The following is a 17,764-nucleotide window of genomic DNA, read 5'->3' on the forward strand; positions in this document are numbered from 1 at the left end:
CCGCAACATTACGCTTAAAAATCCAGCCACGGTAATGTGTATTCCTGGGGGCAGAGCACCCGACATAGAAGCTAATCTTAGGGAGCTGACTCGCAATAGGCCTAGTCAACAGCGTAGTTCCAACAACACTAGCTACTCGGACATAGTGATACACGTCGGCTCCAATGATGTTAGGATGAGACAATCAGAGATCACAAAGAAGAACATAGCGAGGACTTGTGATCTTGCCAGAAAGATGAGTCGGCATCGAGTATTTGTCTCTGGCCCCCTGCCTGGGAGAGGCACTGATGAGAGGTTTAGTAGATTAGTCTCCCTTAATCGATGGATGGCTGGGTTCTGTAAAAAGCAGGGACTGTATTTTATAGATAACTGGTCCTCCTTCTGGGGCCGCCCCGACCTGCTGAGGAAGGACGGCCTTCACCCTAACCGTGAAGGCGCCTTCACTCTTTCTAGGAATATAGATTACTGTTTGAGCCACTCATGACAGGTCACTTTAGAGCAGGCCAGGGCACAGGTGATTAGACCACCTGTGAGGATGGGTTTGGAGTCTGTTAAGTTAAAGTTAACTAGCGCTAGGCTAAACTTTCAGCATACACATAGCTCCTCGTGTAGACTAGAGCGCGACAGTTTAAATAGTGCTGCAGTACACATAAACACACTTTCTACTGGGGTAGTAGACAAATCCAATCACTCCGTCCCGACCGGTATTGCTGATGAAACAGTGCCTGTTTTAGATAACTTCACATGTGTAACAGATACTCATCATCAAATTCCCACGGTCGTTTCATCCCACCGCCCTAATAAACTTTTGAGAGGTGATATTAGGCCTAGAGAACACAATTATACTCGCATCCCGTTCAAAAATCCTTCGATAGATACGCACCCTGATCAACCAATTACACTTAAATTCGTTTTTTTGAATATTAGATCACTTCATACGAAAGCAGTTCTCGTTAATGACCTTATCACGGAACATAATCTAAACGTTTTTGGTCTTTGCGAGACCTGGTTAAAACCTAATGAACTGCTGCCACTTAACGAGGCCTCGCCTCCAAATTTTGTGAGCTCGCATGTGGCTCGTCCTCGAAAAAAGGGTGGGGGTGTCGCCCTCATCTCAAATTCTGAGCTTAGATTTAGGCCTCGCTCAATTCACGTATTTAAAACATTTGAAGTTCTCATTGTGCGATCCACTGCGTTACCGTCATTCTATCTTGTTGTTATTTACCGCCCACCCGGGGCTTACTCTGGCTTCCTGGATGAATTTTCAGAAGTTGTGGCTGATCTAGTGACAAATGCAGATAATATAGTTATCATGGGTGATTTCAACATCCACATGAATTCACCGTCAGAACCACTGACTTCGGCATTTCAAACTTTAATCGATACGTTTGGTTTTACGCAAGCTGTACAGGCAGCAACGCATAAGAATGGAAATACCTTAGATCTGGTATTATCCCGGGGACTAGCAACCTCAAATATAACAGTACTGCCATACACTACTGTTCTGTCTGATCATTTTTTAATAAAATTTGAAATTTTAGTTCCTTGTCAAAGACAAGAGAGCAATCAGAATTATAGCAGCCGTAATTTTAACTCCATGACTGCAACTGCGCTATCTGAGTTACTGTCGCCGGCAACCGCCATGTTTCCCGCGTACAGTGGCTCTATCGATAATCTTACAAATGAATTCAATGCGACATTATTAAAAGCCATCGACTCTGTGGCACCGCTACGTCTGAAAACTCGCCGTAGATGGCCAACTCCGTGGTTCACAGATGAAACACGTACGTTTAAACAATTATGTAGAAAGCATGAGCGCAGATGGCGTTTAACCAAACTTGAGGTTTTCCATCAGGCATGGAAGGACAGCCTCCTGAAATATAAAGATGCGCTTATTTTAGCAAAAACTCGTTATTTTTCGCAAGTCATTAATCTTAATAAAAACAATCCTAAATACTTATTTGATACAGTGGCAAAGCTAACTCTGCGCCAGCCGACCCCCGATAGCTCCTTCCACTCAGCTGACGAGTTTATGAAATTTTTTGCTCAAAAGATTGAGTCCATTAGGGACGAGATCAAGAATACCATGCCAATCGCTCCGCCGGTTACTAGCGCTGGGGATCATGCAATAACCCTCTCAAATTTTAAAAGCGTGTCCCTTGAAATGCTTACAAAATTGGTTAGTACGGCTAAACAAACATGTTTACTCGACCCGCTTCCAGCCAAACTACTTAAAGAATTATTTCCAATTTTAGGACCGTCCGTCTTAAATATAATCAATCTGTCTGTTTCCTCTGGGATAGTGCCAATAGCCTTTAAAACCGCTATTATTAAACCACTACTTAAGCGAGCAAATCTTGACCCGGACTGTTAGAGATTTGCTCACTCCAACTTATTTTGCAAGAACCACACAGGAGACAAGGCAAGTTCTTTTAGACACCTGCAGGTGGAGAGATCACTCGCTACAGGAATGAAATCTGGAGCCTCTCCCAACTGCAAAGGCATATTTATTAAGAGAAAGAGTGGGGGTGAGAGTGACTGAAAAGGAAACCCTTGTGCTCTAGTCAAAACATATCAGGGGATGTTTTACGACCTTGTGTAGGATGAGACAAGGTAGGTTATTTATTACCGGTTGCATTCCAACATAATCATACGATAAGGATACTTTGAAAAACCCTAACATCTCCCTCCTGTTTTATCATATGATTATGCCACCCCAAACAACACAGACAAGTAAAAAACATGTATATATATGTATAATGAAGAAAGAAGAATAGTAAAAATAAAAACAACAAACAATGATAGCAACACTTTCCAGTGAAGATGAGGCATTACCTCAAACTTATTGTGTAAGCGAAAAACCTGCTGGCCAGATGTTATTAGCAGGAAAATTCTTACACGGCCCCGTTGCCACAGGCGACCAGAATGCTATCAATAAAAAATAAAAAGAAAAACACAGAAACAGTACATCATTGTATCCATCACTTGCGAAGCATTTTCGATGGTCAAATCATCAAGTTTCTGTAAAACATGCTGAACAGAACAGCATCTACGCAATCCACGTGTCATTATCGTCATCACATCCGTCATCTCTAAGAAGTTGTATATGAACTTGGGCTACAGTAGAGGACACAAACTTCGACACAGCAGACTTCAAACATGGGATAACGCAGGACGTAAACAAGCACAACACCACCAGCACAACAAGCACAGGAGACAGCAATTTCAAAAGCAGTTGCCACCAGTTGCCAGAGAATAGCCACGAAAAGAAATCAAACTGATGTGGGACCTTGTCATTAGACATGGCCTGCTGTAAGTTCTTCAGCGAATTCATGGCGTCGTTGATGTGGGTGTCATTTTCTCCTGGTATGTATGTGCAACAGGAAGTCCCAATGATGTGGCACACACCACCTTGTGCTGCCGTCAACAAGTCCAGAACCATCCTGTTTTGCAAGACCATCAGTCTAATAGCCTGAATCTCTCTATTTTGTCCATCGTTGACTTGCAGCGAGAGATTCACAAAGGATTGAAAACGATAGTTCAGTGTCTCGATGAAGAGCGATAGTTTCCCAACCCCAATCTGAGGGAAGAGCGCAAGGACAACTTTGTCTCCGGCAGACCATACTTTATGATCCTCTGGAACGTTCGCACCCCAGACAGGGTCATGAGGGTCAAAGGTTGCAACTGCTCTGCGTCGACGTCCAGTAGAGTTATGTGCTCCTGTCAACAAATGGTGTCGTATCCTGTAGGTGTGGTCTGTCACCCACACTGGTGCACACACTCCTGTCCAGTTGGCGGGCAGCATCGGATAAACCTTGTGACCACAAAGCCACCAGCCATTCTGTATGAAGTATGTTCCGTTCGATGGTGTAGCCATGTTCGTTGGAGAGCCCTCACCACCTGAAATGGCTCTCTTATCTTGACACTCATCGGTGATGTCCAAAGCTCCCATCCAGTTTCCTCCTGGAGAGCAGTTGTCGTTAATGCAGACGTGGGTCTTGTTACCTTGGATGTAACATGTGTAATTCACTCCAGCTGGTCTCTCTGTGTAGGCCACTTGTGGTATTGTTCGTCCTCTAACAGTCACATTGAGATTTGTCCAGAATAGCTGATCACAGGCACCGTCAGCAAGTCCAGGGCGGTAAGGGTCGGCATCTTTGACTGTGACGGCACGGTGCTGATATCCAACTCCTCCCATGGATGCCATACATTGTGCTTCAGTGACATTCATTGCTCTGGCCTCCAAGCGAACTTGCGTGGAGGAAGGGGAGAGTTTCGAACACACATAACACCCCTCCTGTGTGTGAGCTCTCACAGTGAACTTGACATACCGGTACCAAGTGTTGGTTTCGTATGGGTTTCTGGGGTCCCATGACCAGTCATCAAAGTTCTCATCATGCGACCATCGTTTTCCACGGGCAACATTGTCATTTGGTCTGTTCAGATGAGTCAATAGACCATAGCACGCTCCAACCACAACGCAGCAGAGGATCCATCTGGCATATGGAGCCCCGTTGCTACTAGGATGGCAGAGACACCGGGACATCCCCTCGCCTAGCGGAGTGGGGATCGATGAATTCTTCACCAACATTGAGACGCCTCACCCTAAACGATGGGACTCCTTTGTAGTTAGCCTTCCCCACCACTCCGAATTAGGGGTCCAGCACTCTCTGCAACTTGCAGTGGCTGAGGTGAATCCAACTGGGCCGTTGAGAAATCTTAACCGCCGTGGGAGTAGCAAGCAAAACTTGAAATGGTCCCTCCCACCGCGGGCTGGCCCAGTTCTTTCTTTTGATGACCTTGATGTAGACCCAGTCTCCTGGATTGATGGGGTTGTCCACCTGTGAGGGGGAGAGATCAGGCGGCAGTAAATTTGCATTGGACACATCTTTCAGTTTGAGCGTCCTGATTAGATAATCTGCCAAGGTCTGTTCTTCGTCTGCTTTTTGCAAATCTGCAGGGAACACTGGTAGTCTGTATGGTCTCCCATGTATGACTTCAAAAGGTGTTAGTCCTTCGGAAGTGGGAGTAATTCTCATATAGAGCTTCACTAAGTCGAGGCACTCTGGCCAAGGTCTGCCTGTTGTTTCCATGCATTTTTTCAACCTGCTTTTGATAGTAAAGTTTGCCCGTTCAACCAGGCCTGCGCTCGAAGGATGCCAAGCACAGTGGTTTTTTAACGTTATTCCAAGGTGTACAGCCATGTTCTGCACAACTTGGTTCACAAAGTGTGGACCATTGTCACTGTAAATGGTTTGGGGGATGCCATGAGTTGGTATGATGGTTTTGCAGATAGCTTTTGCCACTGTTAAGGCATCTGCACGTTTAGATGGAACTACTTCCACCCATTTTGAAAATGCATCAATCATCACTAGGCAGTATTTGTAAGGTCCACTTTGTGTGAGTTCAATAAAATCCATATGCATGATTTGAAATGGATAAGAGGGTTTTGGAAATGAGCCTCTCTTAGGTCTCATGTTTCCTTGTGGATTATGTTTCACACAAACAGGACATGCTTTACAAAAATTTTTTAAGTAAGCATCTAAACCAAAGGTAGTGAATTGTTGATCTATGATGGACTTCATCCCTCCTGTCGACACATGGCAAGGCCCATGTGTCGCAAGCGCTGCTGCCTTAAAAAGTGATTTTGGTAAAACAGGTTTGTCATTGATGCGGTGGATATTATCTGTATCCACTATTGCACCTTTTGTCGTCCACATTCGTTTTTCCACCATTGGAGCATTGCCCTGCATATCTGTCAGTACAGTCTTATCTATGAGTTGTGTGTCCTCTGAACCCATTAAAAAAAATTCATGGCCATGTCTCCCTGCAGCTGCTTCTTTTGCAATTTTGTCTGCTAATCTGTTTCCATTTGAGACGTCATCTCTGCCAGTGGTGTGAGCAGCACATTTACACACAGCTAGTTTAGCAGGTAAAAGAATGGCCTGCAACAATTCTTTTAACAAGGAGGCATGGGTAACCGGTTTACAGGTTGATGTTGTCATCCCTCTGCGCTCCCATTGTTTCGCAAAATAGAACAGAGTAGAAAACGCATACTGACTGTCTGTGTATACAGTGACTTCCTTATCTTCCGCTAATTGACAAGCTCTTGTTAGAGCAATCAGCTCAGCAGCCTGTGCTGACCTGGTGTATGGAAGCTTCTCTGCTTCAACAATCTGGTTTGGCAATTTCATAATTGCATAACCACTTTGATTGTTTCCTTTAGGATCCTTTGAACATGATCCATCCACAAACCACTTTTCCCCCTTGTCAAGTGGCGTGTCACTTAAATCTTCTCTGGGCAGCTGTAGATGTTCTGTAGCATCCAAACAGTTATGTGGTGTTCCATCCCCTGGCAACAGGATCAACGTTGCTGGGTTAAGGATTGTGCACCTCTTTATCACGATGTGTGGTTGTGACAGAAGTATAGCTGTGTAGGACAGATGTCTGGCTGGCGACAAAAAGTTCATTTTGCTTTGCAGCAGCAACACATCTACAGCATGTGGAACCAGCAGCTCCATTTTGTGAAAGAACACCACATCTGCAGATTGTCTCACTGCAAGCGCCGCCGCGCATACTGCTTGGACACAGTCCGGTAAAGACAGAGCCACTGGATCCAGTTTTTTTGAATAAAATGCAATTGGTCTTAGTTTGCTGCCATGACTCTGCAGCAACACTGAGGTCATAAAACCATTCCTGCAGTCTGCTGTTTGCACAAAGGTTTTATTGTAGTCTGGCAAGATAAGAGTTGTGGTTTCTGTCAGAGCCTGTTTCAGCACTACAAAAGCATCATCCGCTGCTGGTGTCCACATGATTTTTTCTGTCATTGTCATGGGAACTCCATGCACAATATCCAGCAGCGGTTGTGTTTTTTCCGCATAATGTGGGATCCATGCTCTGCAGTAATTGCAGAGCCCCAAAAATGACATAATTTGTTTTTTTTGTTTCAGGTTTCGGTGTATCTGAAATAATCTGCTTTCTGGTTCTTTGTATCTGTCTTCCAGAAGCCGACAAAGTGTGACCTAAATAGTTCACTTCCTGTCTGACCCATTGTAACTTATTTTTGTTCACTTTATTCCCTGTTTTGCAGAGATAGTGTAACAATGCTAAGGAGTCTGCCTTGCAATCAGCTTCAGTTTCAGAGGCTACCAGGAGATCATCTACATAAACTAGAAGTTGGCTTTTGTTTGACATCTGAAAATCAGCCAAACAGGCCATGATAGCTTGAACGAAAATAGTTGGACTATCAGCAAATCCTTGTGGCAATCTGGTGTATGTATAGCTTTGTCCTTTAAAGGTAAAAGCGAACCAAAACTGTGAGTCTGGGTGAATTGGCACTGAGAAAAATGCATTGCTGAGATCAATTACTGTGAAAAACTTCTGATTAGGTTTCAAAGTGTTCAGAAGTGTGTGTGGGTCAGGCACATTGGGTGCTCTTGTTTGCACTGCATCATTCACTGCTCGTAAATCTTCGCCAATTAATTTTGTCGGCCTTTTGGACTGGAAAAATGGGAGTGTTGCAAGGAGAATCCGAGCACTCCCTTATGATTCCTCCTGTCAAAAGATCATTTATAACAGGGGCAATCCCGTTCATTGCCTCCTGTTTTAAAGGATATTGTTTAACTCTTGGACGCCACTCTGATCTTGGTTTGATCTGTACTGGGGAAATTGATTTTAAAAGTCCTACATCAGATGGGCCCTTGGTCCACAGTTTTTCAGGAAGCCCAGCCAATTCCCCCTCCTCCTTTTCATTCAAATAAATGTCAACTAGTCAGGGAAGCGCACAAGCGCCTGCTCTGCCTACAGCTACTTCACACACTGTTTGCTTCCACACGTCACGACTGGTACTGTAGCTCCACCCATCACCTTTGTCCTCATAATCAGTCACAGATCCAGCAAGTTTAATTCGGGAACCCACATCTGCCCACGTTATACTGTGAGGTTTAAACAATGAGATGTGGGGTACAGCCGACAATTTGTATCTGTCTTTCTGAGGAGCGGGCAGCTGCAAATGACCTGCGATCAGTGTACAGAGCAGTGATTGTTAAAGTTACTTCTGTGTCGCTGAGAAAACTTCCAATATAGTCATCTTGTGGATCAGTGAGAATATTCATGGTGACATGTAATTCAGTACAAGTCATTTCTGATTCAGGTTGGGACAATTGTTTTCGAGCTTCACTCAGCAATCTGCTTGGGAGTTTAGGATTTCGTTCAGGAGGGATGGCATAGGAGCAGCAGATCTGTTCACCTGCTTGTGCAGCATATGAGTCCACATCTCTCACTCTACATGCTCGCATGCCATCCTTTACTGGAATTATTGCAATTCCCAACCGAGTCATCAGATCTCGTCCCAACAGGTTTATGGGACATTTTGGGGATAGGACAATCGAAACTGAAGCCATGCTTCCAGTTTCCTTATCTCTCACTTCAACTGGATTAGAGATACTCTCCTTGTGTACCTGCCCATCAGCAGATTTCACCCAAATAGTATTTTGGGAGGCCTTTAGATTTGGGACTTTAGTTTTTATCACGGTTTTACAAGCCCCAGTATTACACAAAAACTCGACATCACTGCCTCCAATGTTTAGAGTAACATATGGTTTTTCTTTTAATGCACTCAGAATGTCCCATGCTGTATGGACATCTACTATTTCTTCCTCTATAGAAGCACCAGAGGTCAAAGGGGGGGGATCTAGTCACGCTGAGAATTTGGCCCCTCCTCTGCCTCTTCCTCCACCCTTTGATTGGTTATGTTTTTTTCTAAAACAGTCTTTTGACCAGTGGCCACGTTTCCCACAGTTTCAACAGTTGTCAGAATCTCGTGGGGGTTTTGAATTATATGGCGGCCTGCGACCTTGTTGGCCTCTACCTCCTCCTCTGCCATGCTGGGACCCTTGGAAGAAGACTGTTGTATCTTCATCTAGTTCATCATCATCATTATCTAGATGAAATACATCAGAACTTTTGCCTTTTTTGATCACTTTTTCAGCATGTCTGGCCCATTGCATAGTTGTTGACACACTTGCAACATCCACTTCCACCAAATGTTTCCTCACCCAGTTGCCTATTTCAGGGCGGAAATTAGTGAGGAGCGCATTTTTAAGCTGTTGTTGATAAGCACTCTCAGCTGTATCATTGAATGGGATGCCACTATGCACCCTGAATTCTTTTTCAAATCTCAAACGAAAATCATCAGTATCTTCGCCAGGCTTCTGTTTTATTCCTGCCAAATGACCATAATTTGCTCGTCTTTGAAATATAGTTAGCACTCTTTGCACAAGACCATTCCATTGTGCTGCATACTCCCCTCCCAATTGATTTCCTTCAACGGGATAGGGAAAAGGCCCTTGATTATTTCTACCTGTATAATTTCCTCTAACCTTTGCCCAGTCTTTTCCCAAGGAGGACATTGCAGCTTCTCCTGCCTCATGTCCATTCAGTCTATAGGAATGTATAATTCCAGCCATGTCCTCTGCCCATATAGCTGGGTCTTCAGCAACAGGGGTAACCCCTTCAACTGCTTTTCTTGCCTCTTCCAAAGTCCATGGCCGGAAAACATATGTATGTGGGAGTTGGCCTTCCCCTACATTAGGGTTTGGCACCTGTATCATTGGGCACACATCAACATTGTCTACATTTTGAGAAAATTTAGCAGCAGTGGTCAAACTTCTTGTTTGTACAGGACTTCTAGTAATGTGACCCTGACTTCTTTTGCTGTTATATGGGGGGGGGCTGCAGGTTTGTTAAGCTTGGATACAAGTTTTGTGTACGAGCGGAAGGCCCCTCTTGCTCCTCTGCTCGAGCTGCCCCTTCAGCGTCGGCTGGAGCCGTGGCCGCGGCAGTGCGCCTGCGCACTGCGGCCTCATTGTCTTCCGGCCTGACAAACATAGTCTCAGCCTCATCACCTTTCATCTTTCTATCTTTTGTCTTTTGGATTTGTTCTTTTCTCTCTTGTGAAGCTTTCAACCACATTTTAGCACAATCCAATTCTCTCTCTTTTCTTTTCTTTTTCAGTCCATTTTTCTTTTTATCCACACTCTCTTCCAAAACATCAACTACTATCTTCCACACTTCAACTCTCAACTTCCCTTCTACTCCATACTTTTTCTTCCACTTCGGCATATATTGCATACAATTAAGAAATCTACTCGCCATGTACTTCTCATCTCCGTCAAGAGGTAGAGATTTACCGTTTTTATTTCCCATCTTAATTCTAGTAATTTTAGGTTATACAATTTCCTTTTCTCAAAAATATTATTATTATTATTATTACTTATTTATTACTTATTTATTTAATTATGTCTTTGAGGATCCTCAATGCAGGTTTAAATTGACCTTTCAACAAATTACTAGCCTGTATTATTGCCGTGGATCAATGCTAGAACTGCTATTTAGTCAATTTATCCTACCAGTCACACTCCCAACCACACAAACTCAAGCGCTTTTTTTTTTCCAGGCCTATCCAGGGATGGGTGTAAAACCCTCCCAAACAGCTTTGGAAAAACGGACAAAAGAAAAAATCTACGCCCTTCTTCAATTAAGAAAAAGAAGCTCTGTTTTTCTTAGCCCGTTTCTTCCACTGGGACTTGAACCCAAGCTATTCTTTGGCTTGGAAAAACATGCAAAGAAAAATCTACGCCCTTCTTTGATTAACAAAAAAGAAGCTCCGTGTTTCTTAGCACGTTCCTTCCACTGGGACTTTAACCCAAGCCAGATCCCTCAGCTCGGAAAAACAGACAAAGAAGAGTCTACACACTTCTTCGATGAACGAAAAAGAAGCTCTGCCTTTCTTAGCCTGTTTCTTCCACTGGGACTTGAACCCAAGCTGGCTCCCGTGCACCTCTATGTGTTACGCGTTTAACAACACAACACAATTTCAGGCCTTTAACTTACTTGTCCCCTGGTTCGTTGCACTGCCGGGTCCCGTCAATCCACCTCTGTCAGACGAAGGCAGACCTAAGATGCTGGCCCAGCGAAGAATTTCCTTCCCAGGTCTTTCTTTACCAGGTCCGGCTAATGGACACTGGCCCGTCGACGGTGTACAGCGCGTCGTCCTCCGTCAGCCAGATGATGGGTATGAGGGTCCCGGGTTTCGGCACCAAAATGTTAGAGATTTGCTCACTCCAACTTATTTTGCAAGAACCACACAGGAGACAAGGCAAGTTCTTTTAGACACCTGCAGGTGGAGAGATCACTCGCTACAGGAATGAAATCTGGAGCCTCTCCCAACTGCAAAGGCATATTTATTAAGAGAAAGAGTGGGGGTGAGAGTGACTGAAAAGGAAACCCTTGTGCTCTAGTCAAAACATATCAGGGGATGTTTTACGACCTTGTGTAGGATGAGACAAGGTAGGTTATTTATTACCGGTTGCATTCCAACATAATCATACGATAAGAATACTTTGAAAAACCCTAACACGGACTGTCTCAGTAATTATAGGCCAGTTTCAAACCTCCCATTCATAGCAAAACTTCTTGAAAAAGTAGTAGCACAGCAGCTTATTGATTACATGGTCGCTAATAATCGATATGACTCTTTTCAGTCTGGTTTTAGAGCTAATCATTCTACAGAGACAGCACTTGCTAAAGTGACTAATGATCTCCTCATAGCTATGGATTCAAATACGTCGTCTGTATTGTTACTACTTGATCTTAGTGCTGCCTTTGACACTGTAGACTTCGATATTTTATTAGGGCGTCTTAAAAGTTGTGTTGGTATCTCAGGGTCAGCACTAAGCTGGTTCAATTCCTATCTATCAGGCAGGACGCACCGAGTGGTCCATGGTAATACGTCCTCTGAGCTTTATAATGTTACGTGTGGTGTCCCACAGGGATCGGTACTCGGACCGATTTTATTTAATATTTATATGATTCCGCTTGGGGACATAATACGTAAATATAATATTAGTTTTCAATGCTACGCGGATCACACCCAATTATATATGCCGTTATCGATGACAGATCCACAGGACTGCTGTAATCTCGAGGCGTCCCTTGCGGAGATTAAGCAATGGATGTCTCTCAACTTCCTTCATCTTAACCCGGATAAAACTGAGATGTTGATAATTGGTCCTACTCGTTATCAACATTTATTTAAGGAAACCACTATAACTATAGATAACCGTACTATCACTCAGAGTGATACGGTAACTAATCTCGGGGTAATATTTGACCAAACGCTCTCTTTTCAAAAACACATTAAGAATATAACCAGGATTGCGTTTTTTCACCTTTGTAATATTGCTATAATCCTATCCTCTCGACCGGGGATGCGGAAACTATTATACATGCGTTCGTCACGTCGCGCCTGGACTACTGTAATGTATTATTCTCTGGTCTTCCTAAATCCAGTATTAAAAGTCTACAGTTAGTGCAAAATGCCGCTGCGAGGCTGCTCTCACGGTCAAGAAAATTTGATCACATTACCCCAATATTAGCCGAATTACATTGGCTCCCGGTCCATTTAAGATGTGACTTCAAGGTTCTTCTACTAACCTATAAAGCACTGCATGGCTTAGCGCCTTCATATCTCGTCGACCTAGTCGTTCCTTATGTTCCGTCTCGTAACCTTCGTTCGCAAAACGCTAGTCTTTTAGTTATACCGAGGGCCAAGAAAATGTCTGCAGGGTCTAGAGCATTCTCTATTCGGGCTCCAGAGCTTTGGAATGCCCTACCAATGGATATTAGAACTACTACCTCAGTAGAAACATTTAAGACGCGTTTAAAGACACATTTCTATGAGATGGCCTTTAACTAACTTGTGATGGCCGATTTGGCCGGAGTTTGTTCTGTTCTCTCTGCCCACCTCCTCCCCGACTGGGGAGGGGGTTAGGTGGCTCAAAAGCTGATAGCGGCTGGCTGGATTCTCGGGGACCAGTTCGGGATGGGGGAGCTGCTGCTTGGCCCCCTTGAGGACACTGCCAGGACAATCGAGGGCACCTCCGACATCCATTTTTTTTTTCATTGATTTTCAGATTATGTATTACTTGTGCACTCTCTGCATCCATTACAACCTGGTGATCCTGAAAGGGGGATCCTTCCATATGTGGTCCCTTCTCAAGGTTTCTCATTTTCCCCTGGCAGGGGTTTTTTGAGTTTTTCCTTGCCCTTTTGGGAGCTTATGATCAGGGGATGCTTTGAGAATAATTGTCAATTTTGGCTATGTGAAGCCCTTTGAGACTGTCTGTGATTTAGGGCTATACAAATAAACTTGACTTGACTTGACTTGACCTATTTTCGGACAGTGAAGGAAAGGGTAATTAAAATGGCAAACAATATCACCGATGAACAAATCAAGGACATCAATTCAGCTCCAGCTTTCTCAATTGCCTGTGATGAGTCGTGTGACATGACCGATATCGAACAGACAGCTCTGCTATGCAGGTACGTGAACTCTATCGTACAAACCGGATTTGGTAGAAGTTGGGAAATTGTGCAAAATGTAAATAAAAACAAAATACAATGATTTGAAAATCCTTTTCAACCTAAATTCGATTGAATACTGTCATGCTGTCATGTGTCGTCCGGATCATTTCCTGTTTTATTGTGATTTTCCTCTCGGTCCAGTCAGTGTGTCCTTCCCCTGTGCGTCCGGTCACGTGAACCCCTGATTCCAAGTGTGTGCACCTGCGTCAATGACCAACTGTCTTCACCCGTGTTCCCCTCCTGTGTCCATATAACCCGCGTCTTTCCTAGTATCCAGTGCCAGTGCGTCTTGCCTTGTCAGAACACTAGCGATCACGAAACCCTCGAGTTCCACGTAGAAGCCTTGTTTGAGCGACTTTGATCACCGATGTTAACTTGGTTACATCGCTACCTTGTTTTTGTATTTCCCTCGGTTCGAGGCGCTTTGATTTCCCCTTTTTCTCCCTCGGTTCGAGGCGCCTTTGTTTTCCCTTTTTTCCCTCCTAGTGAGGCGTTTTTTGTTCGACTGTCAGTGGAGACAATAAAAGCCTTTTTGGACATTGAACTCTCTGCATTCAAGTCCTCTCCCTGCTCTGCGCCTGACAGAATACACTACAAAGACAACATATTTAATTCTCAAACTCATTAACTTTACTTTATTTTTGAAATAATAATTAACTTAGAATTTCATGGCTGCAACACGTGCAGTAAAAGTTGGGAAAGGGCATGTTTACCACTTTGTTACATCACCTTTCCTTTTAATAACACTCAATAACGTTTCGGAAGAGAGTAGACTATTCCCTTAGCTTCTCATGTGGAATTCTTTCCCATTCTTGCTTGATGAACCGCTTCAGTTGTTCAACATTTCGGGGTCTTCCCTGTCGTATTTTACGCTTCATAGTGCCACACATTTTCAATGGGAGTCAGGTCTGGACTGCAAGTGGGCCAGGGGCGAACCTGGACTCTTTTATTTCGAAGCCACTGTGGTGAATTCTCTACAATGTTCTGCTGGTCTCCCAGATCAAACGGTGGATAGGTGGCTGGCTCAGGGAGGGAAAACTTCAGTGACACACGGCTGATTGGGGAAAGATTTTATTCAACCGATGTCAGAATTGAAGCGTCTCTAGCCAAAAAAAGAAGTTCCCCTGTCTTCTCCTGCCTTGGGTCTTATACCCCGCGCCCCCCCCCCCTTACTCGGGCGCACACACACGAGGGCTGCTGGATGTCCTCTGACCCCCCAGCCTGCCTTGTTGATTCTAACCAAATGGCCGATTTCTGTATCCTGGTGTCAGGAAGTCTGCCATCCTGGCTCAGGCCCCATAAAATCCCATGCGCGGGTGACCTAGTCACCTCTAAGCTTAGAAATGAAATATACATTGCATGAGACCTAAATAAAAATACACTACACCACGCTGTTGTAACACGTGCAGAATGTGGCTTGGCATTATCTTCCTGAAATAAGCAGCGGCGTCCATGAAAAAGACATCGCTTGGACGGCATTATATGTTGCTCCAAAATCTGTATGTACTTGTCAGCATTTATGTTGCCTTCACAGAAATGTAAGTTACCTATGCCATGGGAACTAATGTACCCCTATACCATCACAGAATTTGGCTTTTGAACTTTGCGTTGATAACAGTCCGGATGGTCCGTTTCCTCTTTGGTCCGGAGGACACAACATAGTGTTTCCAAAAACAATTTGAAAAGTGGACTCATCAGACCACAAAATACTTTTTCATTGTGTATCAGTGCATTTTACATGAGCTTGGGCCCAGAGAACCCGGCGGTGTTTCTGGATGTTGTTCATAAACGGCGTTTGCTTTGCATGGTAGAGTTTTAACCCGTACTTACTGATGTAGTGATGAACTGTATTTACTCGCCCAGGGCGATAATGAGAGAAGGTTTATGTCCAACGGGGGGGGGGTGGGCGATTAATAGAGAACACTCTTTGTCCGATCGCCAAGGGGCACTGAAATGGGCGATAATATGTATATTTTCCTTATGTAGTATGCAATAACTGCATCTCGCTGGTGTTCTTAACACTAGAACAGCGGCTGTTTTGATCTACCTCTAACAGCGTGGTGCGTCAATTGACGCTCCATCGATGCGACACGTTACCGTCGCAAATCACATGTTGCGCACGTCATGTTATCGCGATCGTCTTGTTCGAGCGCATGCCCCGATGACGTAATTGTGCGAGGATCTTGTAGCGGAATGACGAGTGTAATTGTATCATAGTTTATGGAGAAAAACAATTTAAAAGGGACATTCGACGTGCTGTCAAATCATATTTAAACTTGCGCAATGACGTCGGCATGCGGTTGCGGGGGAAAACGTAAGTTTCGGGGGGAATTTTTAGCAGCACGGGCGATAATTAGAGGTATCAATCAGTGACGTGCGGTGAGGGTCGGGGTTGGTGAGGCACTGACTCAGAGTCAGATTATATCCTCCACTTTCAGGGAAAATAAAGCCAAATAGCAACGCGTTAGCACCGAATGTTGTTCGTTGTTTTTCTTTTCTTTTTTTTTCTTCTTAATTTACTCTCGCATTTACTCGTGTCGTGATTCACGACTCGTGAACTATTAGCCGCAGGCTCACTATCGCCCCATCTTTGAGGCAAAGGTACTGGCTGCCTCAAGGCCCGTATTTTCCTGCTGACTGCAAGCACGCGCCGTTTGCACGCGCTCAGTACAGTGTGTGAGTGGTGCACACTCTCACACGCACGCCCTGAGAGGCACTACCTGTGACTGCCTCAGCCTCCATGATTCTTGTCTCCCGTTGTTATTTGAACAAGAAATACAGCTATTTTGACTATGAAAATGATCCAAATGTATAGGAAACACACCAAAACTGCATTAAAAGCATAGACCACAGGACAGATATTATATTATGTTTTATTATATTATTCATTTTTTTAACAACTTATGGTGACAGCTGAGGAAACCATGTTGAGCCCTTTACCGCCCCTGGTGGCAAGGTGAGGCACTGCCTGGTATCAATGTTTTTATTAATGTCATCGCTAACACACACTGGGCGATTATTAGAATATGGGCGATAATTGGAATAAACACGGGATATTTTTTTTTTTTATTTTGGGCCAATATGGCTCTTTGGGGATCTTTTCAAGAACAACTTGACTTCACGTTGTCCCATTTCATTGCTGTGTTTTCTCCATTACGCTAACAAAGGAGCCACACCAATAAATGTGGGGCGCAGGTTCTCAGAGCGAGCGGGACTGAAATTAGGATGTATTTGCTATTGTCTTTTGTGGACTAAGTGAACAATTTAGTGCTATTTAGTGGCGAGCTAATTGAATGTTAACGCAACAACCAAAATTGAAACCGCGTGCCTTTTGAATCACACAGCATTGCAAGCTGCCTGCCACGTTGTCTTAAGCTGCTGACAGAACAGTTATGCCAGTACGTCATACAAGTCTCAAATGTGTCCTCAGCTGATCCGGGCTCAGCGTGTGAGAACGGCTGTCTCCCTTTCGGCTCGAGTTGCTTCAAGAAGATAACGATCGCCAACGGTTGGCTGGGGGCTCGGCACGACTGCGTCTGGGAGGGCGGCGACTTGGTCTTCATCGCCTCATCAGATGAGGAAGCCTTTGTGAAGAAGAAAATGGATCGGACTCTCCAATCTTATGAGACGGAAGCGCAAGCAGTTGATTCTCTACTGGTACGCGATTGACAACCGGGATTGATCTCTGCAGAAATCCAAAGAGGCTTGGTGTCGGTATGACAAAAAGCAAAAGAAGCTGACTTGGTCTCATATCTGCGTGATGGCAAGCTACTCCAACTGGGACTCACGTCAGGTTGGAAGGTAAGAAGGTCACGTCTTTACATCCTTTTACTGTCAGGCAAGGTTTGGGGGCCCCTTTCCAAAATGGGAAGGAGCACATGTGACGAGGGGAAAAAAAGCTTTTGACAATTTTTCATCAGAAAGCAAGAAAAAAATACTGAGATGCTTTTCACGACTTCTCCCGACAGCTCCGACAAAGAATCCTGCGCGTATGTCAACCAAGGCGTGTGGACCGAGAGTCAGCCAGGAAAGTGGCGACACAGCTCGTGCGGATCCTCGTTGCCATACATGTGCGAGCGCTCGCCAGACGGTAAGCCCGCACGAATTGTCATATTTAAGATGTTGAAAGGAAGATTTCAACCGTGTGGTCATTCTGCAGACTGCCCGGAGGGCCTGCCGTGCTCCTTCAAAGACTTCGGTTACGATCGAGCGGAGAGTGAGTGGCTGCCATGCTTGTTTTTACTCCTGCACTGTCCCGCCGTGCTTTTCCTATCCAAATTTGTTTGTGGCTTCAGCTTTCTTCTGCTACCCTGGCAACTTTCTGTACGATGATTCTTGC

General features: G+C 44.5%; 1 long non-coding RNA gene across 1 annotated transcript; it reads right to left on the reverse strand.

The window, feature by feature from the left end:
• Nucleotides 1-1,670: 1,670 nt before the first annotated feature.
• On the reverse strand, nt 1,671-6,753 carry LOC137839708 (uncharacterized). Its single transcript, XR_011085820.1, has 2 exons — nt 2,836-6,753; nt 1,671-2,493 (listed from the first exon to the last, which is right to left on the reverse strand). It is a non-coding gene; the product is annotated as an uncharacterized lncRNA (long non-coding RNA).
• Between the last annotated feature and the right edge of the window lie 11,011 nt (nt 6,754-17,764).

The sequence above is a fragment of the Syngnathus scovelli genome, chromosome 19 (assembly GCF_024217435.2).
Source record: "Syngnathus scovelli strain Florida chromosome 19, RoL_Ssco_1.2, whole genome shotgun sequence".
In the NCBI taxonomy this organism is placed as follows: Eukaryota; Metazoa; Chordata; class Actinopteri; order Syngnathiformes; family Syngnathidae; genus Syngnathus; species Syngnathus scovelli.